The 9979-nt window shown below is 30.0% G+C and overlaps 1 protein-coding gene across 1 annotated transcript in view; it reads left to right on the top strand.

The window, feature by feature from the left end:
• The window catches only part of LOC126696948 (uncharacterized), a 64318-nt gene that overhangs the window by 19468 nt on the left and 34871 nt on the right, over positions 1-9979 (top strand). The window lies entirely within an intron of this gene.

Genomic DNA, 9979 nt, shown 5'->3' with positions numbered 1-9979 from the left:
AAATGCCTAATTTTTTTTATAAAATTATATATAATTTTTAAAAGTTTATTCATTTTTTTTTTATTAGTGGTTTTTTTTTTTTTTGAAACTTTTATTAGTGATTTTTTTTTTTTTTATACAAGATAAAATTTCTACTTTAGCCTAATCTAAGTGTATATGTGTGTGAAGCTCTCTCCTAGAGACTTGAACCCTGACCCTTACCTCCCACACCTCACAAGTATTTATACTTGTGAAGTGACCACTGCACCAAGGGTGTGCGGTTATATTAGTGATGTTAAGGATATTACAAATTTTATTATTGACTTATAAATTGCCATGTTATTAATTACAAAAAAAGTGATATAAACATTAATTAATTAAATTGATGAAGTTCATCAATAAGAGTCAATGTCACGTTTTATTTTGAACATTTTATAGTGCTTTTATTTAGCGCATTTTTACCACCGCACACCCTTAGTGCGATAGTCACTTCACAAGTATAAGTGCTTGTAGAGTGTGGGGGACAAGGGTCGGGGTTCAAGTCTTCAAGAAAGAGCTTTACACACATATACACTTAGATTAGGCTAGAGTAGAATTTTATCTTATATATAAAAAAAATAAAAATAAAAATTAGCGCATTTTTCTTTTTCATCTATTAAGACTCTCAATATATGAGACCAGTAGAACCTTAACCCAATTGAAACCCTAAAATGTTTCAAAAAGATGTTGCAAATGTGTTAAATCATCAATTATAGATTAGTCTCCACTAATAGTTTGAAACTTTAATTTTTGTAAATTGATTACCTACAATGTCACACACCAAATAATATCTATCTCTCTATCTTAAAAACAAGATATAAAAATAAAAATTATATTACAACTTTACTTAACTATGCATTGTCATATATCCAAAATAAAGCATCTTTTTTAATCGTAATATATTTTTATTTCTTTTTATTAATATTTATAGTTCAACTATGATATTCAATTCTCTATATGAGGTTAACATTAGTTTGGTTAGTATTATTCATCAAATCATATATTTAATTTTATCAAATTAACCTTGATTTTATTAGTATTAAATAATTTTTTTAATTAATATTTACATATTAAAGGCCCACATAAACTTTTTGCCTTAGGCCCCAAATTATGTTAGGGCTCTTGGCTTTGAACGTTGGGGTGTGGAATAGAAATTTACATGAGCTGGGCTTGGTTTCTACGCTTTGGAACTTTATTGATATATTTTGGGAAAAATACCAACACACCCCTTGAACTTTGAGTTGATGGTCATTACACCCCTAAACTTTTAATTTAGCCAATTTAGTCCTTAAACTTTGCACAAGTGTCAAATAGAGTCATCTGTTAGATTTCCGATTATCATCAAACGACCGAAGCGTTAAAAAACAAAACACACACACAAACTAAAGCATTGAAAATAACAATTTCAATTATCTAACTCAAAACAATTAATGATCGCAAGCCCCCCCCCCCCCCCCCCCCCAAAAAAAAAAAATTAATGATCAAGCACGTGTATTATCTAACTTTTCAACCAGTAAGTTCCAATTAACCGCTAAATATCAAGTACAGATATGAGATTCATCATTCATGTTTGGAATAATAAACCCAAAACACAAAACCCAAATGCAAATAAAATCAATTTTACAAAATCATGCTAACGATCATTACAAACTCTAAAGATTAAACGAACATAGAGTCATAGAGACAAATTGAAACAAATTAACATCACTAAGAAAGCAAACACTTGATTATTTGACAAATTGAAACAAATCCATTAGACACAGATTTTTTTTTCTTTTTTTGACCAATTCATCATCAAGGTTAATCAAACGCTTCATTGTTTGCCGAGAATAAAAAAAAATGAAATCAATGGGCTATTAGTTTGCTGAGAAAATGAAAGAAAAGACTGGAGAAAGAAAAAAACCATCAAAAGATAAAACAAAATAAAACAAACAAATCAAAAATCTCTCTTAAAAAATGTCTTCTTTCAAATCACAAAAAAAAAAAAAAAAAAAAAAAAAAAAAACCTTGATAGAACATTGCAAGGAGGAGCATCAAAAGCCCGCTAGGAGCAAGTGGATGAGGTTGATAAGTAGGGGGAGAGAGTAAGGAGAGGCGAAGACGTTGCTAGGATCATGGGCAAGAAATATTAGAGAGAGAGAGAGAGAGAGAGAGAGAGAGAGAGAGAGAGAGAGAGAGAGAGAGAGGTGGGGAACTAAAATGGGGATCTAGATATGTTTAGGGTTTGTAATTGAAATGACGTCGTTTCAGGTTTTTTATTTTTTAAAATCTCATACCAAAATGACATTTTTTTTGAACTAATATTAAAATTAATATCAAGTTCAAACGACATCATTTTGGTATTAGATTTAAAATTTTTAAAAACCCTAACATTTCCTAATAACCTATATCTCTCTAACGCCATTTCTCCTTTTTCTTTGTTGCCTCTCTCAAACTCGCACTTTCACACCTTCTCTCTACTGAAACCTATAGTAATTCTATATATAAATTATATATATGTTAAATTATAGCAAATAAATATATATACACACCGGTGTGGTGCGGTTTCTCATTGGAATTCAAAATAGCCACTGATTGCCCACCAGCCGCTTTCAATATGCCTAAATCTCTACCAACCATCACATCAAACACTTACGATGGAGCTTTGTATCAGTCAGATCGGATCATTTCAATGCCAACCGGTTTCATTAGTATTGGTCGAATCTTGAACACGCCTAGTGCTAAGAAGAATTGGCTATTGAAGTAGAACAAAAAACATCAACTACCCATCCTCCGATCCTCATCCTATTGAAGTATCCAAATGGCAAATAGTCCAAATGTGAACATAAGAATTCTTGAAAGTAGAATTAAGAATGCCAAATTTTGGCCAAATTTTGAATTAAGAGGACCAAACTTATAAAGGGGAATATGATTTTCTCCCTTTCATGGTTGAAACTATTATTTCTTGGATTTAATAATATACATAGTGTTAGAGAGAACGAGATAAATTTACCACCATCAATTTGAGGGGGTTTCAGGGAATTTTATATAGGCTTCACTTAATTTTGTTAGGGATAAGAGCCTGAGACCAATATAAAGCTGCGAAGAAGTGTGTTGAAAAAACAAGGCAACACAAGAATCAAATGTAAGGACACGGTACCCTTTTGGAGAGTGAATGGCTCAAATTAGAAAGAAAAAAAACCATTTGAAAATTGTAGTGCAATGTCTCAAACAAAGATAACTGGAACACTTGCCTATGTACATTAGTTAATACACATTCTTCTCATTTACTCACAAATGTTGATCATTCTCACTTTCTGATCCTATGGTACACATGTTGCATATAATAATTCTTGAATAATGTGTTCTAATTTTTGGTTAATCCCATTAAACATCATGTGTTCAATTGGTTTACATGAAATTTATTTCAAACTTTTAGGTTTAAAGGAAACTTAGTAGAAACTCTAAGGTTTAAATAAAATTATAAAATTTTATATTAACTAGTAATAATATCCTTGTCTGATGCATAGACACACACATATATAAGGGAAGAGGGATGAGATAAGGGAATACATTCACACACCAACACCAAATTATGTTAATGGGTAAGTTATATTATGTTAAAACGTAAATTATAATAAAAATCAAAATAAATATTAAATTTCTTGCTTAAACAATAAAGTTTTTATCAACAATAAACTATCCTAAGTATGTGATATGATATATGATAGTGTTACATACATAAACTTCATCAAACTGTTTAGCAAAAAACCTCATCAAACTAGTTCCCTAATTTCGTCACCTCATTCGGGTTCAAGCCCATTCGATGGGCTTGCCTCGTAAAAATTTGAAAGTGATTTGCTCCCCTAGCTTCAAGTTCAAATTTTACTAGACTGCGGCCCAATAGCCCTTTGTGTGCTGCCACACCTTCTCATTCTTGTCATCTTAGCTCTGAGTCTCTGACTGAATGATTTTTTTTTTTTTTAATCAACAACATCATGATGATGATAGTAATTGATATAGTAGGTCATGATTTCTAGTACAAGTATTGTCCCTTTAATTATTAACGAATTGTGTACATACAAAACTGATAGCAATCATAATAATAATTTATGTAAGAGGATTCCCTATAATTCCCTTTCATTTTTAGCTGTACATGCGACACATGACATTTATTGATTTTTAAATATATCGTATCTTACCTCTAAATAAAAATTAGTAGGAATGAGTAGATTCAGTTGGATTGGAGTTCTTCCCATAAAATTATTAGTTCATTAATAAAGTTCTTATCTATTACCCATGTTGAAAAAGGATTCTAAAAATTAAAAAGGTATGTTGAAAAAGAATGCTCGGTAATACTTGTTTTCATGAAATCCACACTGTATGTTGTCATTCTTACATTGAGTTTGGAACGGGCAAAAGATGAAAGAAAAGGAAGCCTAGGAAGGAAATGTAGCTTCTTCTCACTACAAAAAAGTAGGGTTTTTTTTTTAGGGCCAAAACCCATGGAAAAAGTATGAAAGGCCCTCAAAAAATATTATTATGAGGCTCTGGATAACCCTTGATAACCTTTGAAACAAATTCCTTCTAAAAAGAAATTTTGAAGGCCTACATTACCCTCAAACAAAAATTTCGAGACCTATGCAACCTTGAAACAATTGTTATATCTTTATCTTTATCTTTATTTTTTTAAATAGTGGTTGTATGGAGCAATTTATTTTGACAATTCATCTGAAAAATTGTGACCCATGAAATAAGGTTGCTTTATATCAGGTGTGTTCATCATTTAGCGTTTATTTCCAGGGTGTTTTGTAAACCTTCAAAAAACGTGAGTCAAAACATATCAAGTTTCTTGTAGTGTCTATTTGATTGACAAGAGAAAAAAGAAAATGATTGAAAATTGAGGAAAAACAAATTTGTCCGAGCGCACATTTTATAATTTATCCAAATTAGTTGATACATTTTGGTGGTTTTTTCTTGTGAGAATTTGAGATTATATCAAAATACAATTTATATAGCTATGTATTCTTTTTTTTTTTCTTTTTTTGAGAATATATAGCCATGTATTCGAATGTGCCTATCAATTATTTGAGTAATATCAATTCTAAATTTGTGATGAGGCTAGGTTTTGCGATCATAATAATATTTATAATTTATTTCTCCATTAATTATCTAAGAAAAAAAAATTTACCATAAATGTTAACTCATTAATGAATGATATTTGAGAATTAAAACCTTATTAAACTTACATCTTATTGTGTCTACTTATATATCCCAATGTTTGTTTCATGCTTTCATGTTATTTAGACTTTAGTGCATTGGTAGCAAATTATCTAAGAGACTAAAGGGGGTGACAATCTAGAAAGAGTAAACCAGCTGATATCTTGGCATGATGATGGAAGCAATTATTATAAAGCCAACTTTATTTATTCAAATGCTATCATATCTATTAAAAAAATATTCTCAGCTTCTTTATTTATTTATTTTTGGATTAATTGTAAATTACACTTCTAAAGTTTGGGGGTGTTTGGATTTTACACTCTAAAATTTTAGAATTTAGATTTTACTTCTTGAAATTTGGGATGTTTGGATTTTACACTATGACATTTCAGAATTTGGATTTTACCCCCTAAAGTTTGAAGTGTTTGGATTTTACACCCCCAAATTTTGAAACTTTAGGATGTAAAATCCAAACACTCCCAAACTTTAAGGAGTAAAATCCAAACACCCCTAAAATTCAAGGGGCAAAATCCAAATTCTGAAACTTTAGAGTGTAAAATCCAAATACACTCAAACTTTAGAGATGAAATTTGCAATTTACCCTTTATTTTTTTCATGGAACTTTCACTTCTATGACTATGTGTATACCCAATATTTTTTTAGTAGTCCATTTGGATTGAAGGCAAGGACAAGATAATTGTAAATATGCTTTAAAAAAAAGGGAAAATAGATTTCTAGATTAATGTATGGATTTCCACGTTCTTTAATGTTTCTTTCAAATATTTAAATGTACACAACCCATTAGCCGCTTATGGAGGTCTATAATCTATATATCTTTTCTTTTTTTCTTTTTTTTTTCTTTTTTTATGGGAATAATCTATTTATCTACAATGACAAAGAGATTAAATTCTATAAAAATGCGATGTAAAACTCATGTTTTACACCCTTCAACCCCAACATGTCACATCATTATATTACATATTAAAAACTAGACACAATCACACCCAATCAAAATGACTTAGTTTAGGTCTAATGCACCTAGTGGTCAGATGGTGATACGTGTCTAAAAGTGGACACATGTCATCATCTCAATAAGTCCGGTACTACTGGATACTGAACCTAAGCCTGACCCATCAATTCTAATACTCATTTGAAAATCCAATTCAACTGAGTTTATAAAGATGTTATTATATGTGATAGAATGTATTAAGTTTTAAGTAAAAAATTGATGTGGCAATCTCTTATTAGATAGTGTAAAAGATGAATTTTACACCCCCATTCTTATCAAATTCGGATTCTTAATTTAATGGCTAAAGGTATATGGTAGATGGATAGATAAATGTAAAATGCTATGACAAATGCATTGAATTATGTAAATGGAAATATCATAACTGGTTTAGTGGTCAAATTTGTTTTAATAACAATAACTTCAACCAGTTAAGGTAACGTTTAAAACCAATGATTTATAATTGAATAATAAAATTATTGGCCACTAACAATCTAACATTCATAAAGTACTTTTGCCAACTCATAAGGGAAAGTCATTTATTGGTTGTAGGCTTGTAGCTAATAGCTCTAGTCAATATTTTGTTATTAGATGTGAATTTTGACAAATTCATTATTGGATTATATTTTTTCTTGGACAAAGGCTGACTTCAAATTTAGTTGTAGCCTAAGGCTACAAATCTCACTAAAAAATTAACATGGTTACATATTTTAAAAATCTAACCCTTTAATTGCATGTTTTTTATGTCGTTAAAACACATATAAAATTTCGTATTAATCGGATGTTATTTAATATTTACTATTCAATTCATAAATTTATGTTTTATGTATAATTTTAAACTACAAAAAATTAAAATCTAAATGTTTGACTGATGACATAACTATTAATCTTTGATGTTTTAGAAATTTTGCAAATATGAAGGATATAAGAAAAAATGAAATAATTTGGCTACAAAATTAATTGTAACCTAAGACTACAACTCCACCCAATATCTTTTTATTGGACATAAATTTTAACAAATTCACTATTGGATTAATTACATTTTTTTCTTATATTCTTCATGCTTGCAAAATTTCTAGAATATCAAAGATTAATAATTATGTCATCAATCAAATATTTAAATTTCAATTTTTGGTAGTCTAAAATTATGCATAAAATATAATTTTATAGATTGAATAGTAAATAGTATTTGATTGACATGAAATTTGACATACATGGTAAGGATATAAAGAACTTACACTCCGACGATTGGATTTTCAAAATATGTAGTCACGTTAATTTTTTAGTGGGAGTTATAGCCAATGCCAAAACCAAGTTTATAGCCAAATTTTTAACAAAATGTGGGTTACATGAGACAAATGGAGTGAATCTTTAGCTAAGTAAAGTGTCAACTTTCCAATCATGCATATGTAACGTGAATTTAGTCGAATCACAGGGAGATAAACTGTAATCACCCTTTTATCAAATACCCAATGCACCGGCCCTAGTCCAAAATCTTCTGCTAAGAAGCCAATGGGCCGGGGGGATTGGAATTGACCTTCTTACATATGACTACTACTTCAGTCGTAGTCTGTGGTGTTGGGGAGAGCAATTGGCTTGTTAGTTGAAAAGTAAAATAACGTTGAATTAGATGCACGGACAAGCTTGCTAAGGAAGGCTGTTCCTGTCTTTCTGATTTTGTTATTTTAGATTATCCTAGCTCTGCTGATTTATGTAATATTTTGGAATCAGATACTCTGGCCTATACTCCTTAAGGCGATCAGCCATAACTCTGCCCTTCAATTGGGGGTAACTTAACACCCAAAAAGACTAAACTGCCCGAAGAATAGTCAACTACTTAATGAGCTGTGAGGGATAATTTTGGACTAGCAAGTGATATAAACACATTCAATGGAGTATACTGGACTCGCCAATCTTGTCCTCACTTAGGCTTAGGCTCAAAAAGAGTTCTTATATTGATGGAAACTTGCAAGGGGTACTACAAGTAATAGCTAGAGAGGAATTTCGCTTTCATACACAAATCACACAGAACAAGTGGGTATAAGAAAGAGACTAACAATTGAAGGTTACCATTCTATTTGGGTAACAAAAAAACTTGCAATGGAATTACGAAAAAGTCGGTTAAGGCAATCACTTTTGTCTTATCAAGCCTATATTCCCACAAAAGCCTTGAATCCAACCTTCGAATTTAGGAAAATAAATATTTTTTTAAAGAAATTAATCTTGAAGTTGGATTTTTTTTTTTCTCAAATTTAGTTTTTTTTTTTTTTTTATATGAATTCGTCTTCTAAAATTTTAGATTAACTAAAAGTATTCTCGTTTCATGCATGGATTTATTAAAATATATATGCAGGGGCGGAGCCAGAGGGGGGCGAGGGGGGGCACCTGCCCCCTCTGACTCCTAAAACATCCTTGCATAGTCTACTCTAGTTAGTCCCTGAGACATTGAGAAAAAAAAAAGAACAAGAAAAAAAAGGACACCCACTTGAAAGTGACCCAGGAAAAATAAAGGGAGAAAAGGTTATTCTCCCGAACCATGTAACCTCTTCACCATTTCACTATTCTCATAAGTAGTTTTTGTCTGTCTTGCACCTATTTCACTACTTTTTATTTTTTATTTAATATCTTTATTTTTACCATTTTTTCTGTGATACATTTCATAGCATTTTATTATTAAGTGATGCTAGAAATATTATAAATTTTACTACTTATGTCTTACAAATTAGCATCTCACCAATCACAAAAAATAATTTCAAACATATATTCATTATATTGTTCAAGTAACACTACTCACATTTTTACCACATCAATTTGCAAAATTTGTTGTAGCTATGACTATGAATTGGTTATTTTTGTTATTATTTTTTTTTTTAATACTATGAAATATATTCATATTTTCTTACCATTGTTTTGTTATTATTATTGATTAATATTTTTTAGATTAATTTTACTTTTAATATATTTTTTTAATTTTGCCCCCTCTAGACTAAAATTCTAGCTCCACCACTGTATATATGTAAATGAAATAAAACATTTTACTAATATTATTGAATTTAGTGCCTAAGTTTTAATATGATAAGACTGATTATCAAATAAATAAAAATTTTAATTTTAAAATTTTGGAATTTTTTGTACTGGAATTATAGTTGGAATAAAATTTCAATCAAGTAGGGCTTTGGAGTAGTACAAGTTTTACTACATTGAGTTTATAAACTAATGCATCATCAATCACAAAGAGGCATTTTAAATATTCATTTATGAGGTGATTGGAGCCCACTAATTACATTAATTATTACATTAGTTTATGGGTCAGGCTAACGAGTGCCCTTAGGACACTTGTTAACAATCCATTTTAGGAAAGTTTTGACATCATTTTTATGGGAAATAAAAAAAGCTGTCAAAACATTAATTTTTTTTTTCTTTTTTCATAAAAACTTTCTTTAACTAGATACTTAACCAGTGCCCTTGGAGCACTAGTTAAGAATTCATTTTAAGAAAATTTTGACATCATTTTTATGGGAAATGAAAAAAATTGTCAAAACATTAATTGTTTTTTTTTTCTTTTCCCATAAAAACTTTCTATAACTAAATTCTTAATCAGTACCCTAAGAGCACTCGTTAGCATAACCCATTTTATTATATGAGATATCTAACATATCATGCGTTTAGGAAACTTGTTCCCTAATTTGGGTCATCTTCTTGGGATTCAAGCCTACTCAATGGGCTTGCATTGTCAAAATTTGATAGTGATGCGCT

The sequence above is a fragment of the Quercus robur genome, chromosome 8 (genome assembly GCF_932294415.1).
Source record: "Quercus robur chromosome 8, dhQueRobu3.1, whole genome shotgun sequence".
In the NCBI taxonomy this organism is placed as follows: Eukaryota; Viridiplantae; Streptophyta; class Magnoliopsida; order Fagales; family Fagaceae; genus Quercus; species Quercus robur.
This window is presented reverse-complemented; position numbering and strand designations above follow the sequence as displayed.